At 44.9% G+C, this 2245-nt stretch overlaps 1 pseudogene; it reads right to left on the reverse strand.

Moving 5' to 3' along the window:
- Positions 1–1239: 1239 nt before the first annotated feature.
- Positions 1240–1988, reverse strand: LOC126490474 (60S ribosomal protein L13-like; annotated as a pseudogene).
- Between the last annotated feature and the right edge of the window lie 257 nt (positions 1989–2245).

Raw genomic sequence — 2245 nt, forward strand, 5'->3', positions numbered from 1 at the left:
CTTCAACAGTTTAGTGAGAAAAAACCCAGCAAGTTGCCAATAAATGAAATTATTAATATTATGGTTAACATAGACAATTTGATGCTTAAAATAATATTTGTTTATACATAAAAACTGTTTGTTTATATCATCTCTCAGTGGACCAGGACTTCCATAAGGATTTTGGAAGTTTTGAATTTGGCACCATTTTTAGATCAGGCACTAGGGACCAGCATCTTGGGGCCTGTACTTTAACATGCCTCCATTATACTATGAACCAAAGGTTGGTTTATTTATGGAAGCAAAGAACCTAGTCTAAGTCTACACCGTCCCTCCATTCCAGGTAATGTTATGGAACCTAGAGCAAGATATATTAGGTTCCTGAGGACATAGGCCTGCTTCTCAGGTCTGAAAGTATCTCTTCTTTCTGTCCACTGAAGCTGTTCTGCACCGCTAGTAGTGTGTCTAAGTGGATGGTCAAGAACATCTCTACATTTATGTGGGATACAGATCAATGAGATTAAAGGAATACACTATAGAACTTCATTAGGTGCTCACCTGAACTTCCTAGTGGGATGTGAGGAGAAGTGGAAGAATCTAGGGTTTCAAGCTGCACTCTGGAGACTGGGATCTAAAGATTTGCCTCTTCCCCACTCAACCAAATTTTGACCTAGAACAAAACAGAATCTGGGAATAAATTTAAGCTTTGTCTTCTTGGTCATAGTGAAGATAGTTTTCAAGTTTGAGGCCGGAATTTACTCAATAGTCAGATTTAATAAGCAATGCCAAGCTAGTAAATGTTTAACTAGTGTCTCTTGGAAAGCAAACAAACACAAAAGCAAACGTCCACTCCATTGTGTTTGATTGTGGTCAAAGGTCACAATGAGGTTAGGCTGACCTATTTCAGTCTACTAACACAATGTTACTAACTGAGAATTTGGGAAACTTGGCATTCGATCAGCTTTCTCAAGCACATGAGAATCGACTCCGGAACATTAATATTTTTAACTGTAAACTTTGGTCCATTTGGCATAATGACCTTAATTAGTGCCCCCCCGGCTTGTTACTGACTGCCCAAGCATATAGAAAAGCCCCAGCACACAGCACACTTTTAAATACCTCCTGTATAAAAGGCTCTATTAATTGTGTGACTCTAGGCACACCACCAAGTGAAAAATTAGTCTGTACTTCATATCATGCTCGACTAAAGGAGACAGTTCATCTGAAAGCATCTAACACAATTCTTGGCACTTTTTTTTTTTTTTTGCTTTATGGAAAATTTATTGCAATATTCCAAAAGCACATCACTTTTTCTTCTCAACATCCTGCTCTGCAGCTTCCTTTGCCCTCTTTGCTCGGATGCCAAAGAGCCGGGCGTTGGCCCGGGCCATGCGAAGACTGGCAAAAGCCTTGAAGTTCTTCTCTTCTTCCGTAATGACTCTGGCTTTCTCCTTTTTATAAACATTCCGGATGGGCATCACAGGTCCTGTTAGCCGAGTGGCCAATTTAAGTTCTTCAGCCGAACTATCTCCCTTCTTTGGAGCGGAAGGCTTCCCGGGGAAGAGGATGAGCTTGGAGCGGTACTCCTTCAGGCGCTGCACGTTGGCCTGCAGGGACTCGGTGGACTTGTTTCACAGCCTCCTTGGGTCCACGGAGATGCCGATGGTGCGAGCCACCTTCTTATGGATACCAGCCACCCTGAGTTCCTCCAGGCTGAAGCCCCGGCCAGCTCGGACCCTGGTGTGGTGGCGCACTGTGGGGCACCTCACGATGGGCCTGATGGGTCCGGACGCGGGGCACGGGGCAATGCGGCGCGCTTTCGCCTGCCGGGCCTTGCGCTTGCGGATCTTGCGTGCCGGCTGGTTGAACCAAGTGTCCACTCGCCGCTGCCAGTCCTTGTGGAAGTGGGGCTTCAAGATCATGCCATTCCGGCTGGGCGCCATGGCTGCCTCCCGTGCAGGAGAACGGCCGAGCGGAAAGGACCGAGCGCCGCAAAGCCTCTTGGCACTTTATTTACAACCTGTAAATGTTGCTGAAATAATGAATCATAGGAATTCAGTAAATTTAAATTTTTTTTTTACTATCATCTTTGGGGAAAATTCAAGTTTTTCAGTTTAAGCTATTCTTAGATGTCTGCAGTTTTCTGTCTTTCCCTTTAAACCAGGGCTTTTTCTTAGAGAACCCTGGTGGTAGACATCTCATTTCCATGCGGCCCCCAGGGGAGTAGCAGTCTTACCATGCTGCTCATTTTAGAAGGCTTGGTAAC

This window comes from Alexandromys fortis, unplaced genomic scaffold (genome assembly GCF_014885135.2).
Source record: "Alexandromys fortis isolate MF-2015 unplaced genomic scaffold, M_Fortis_MF-2015_v1.1 scaffold_229, whole genome shotgun sequence".
NCBI lineage: Eukaryota > Metazoa > Chordata > Mammalia > Rodentia > Cricetidae > Alexandromys > Alexandromys fortis.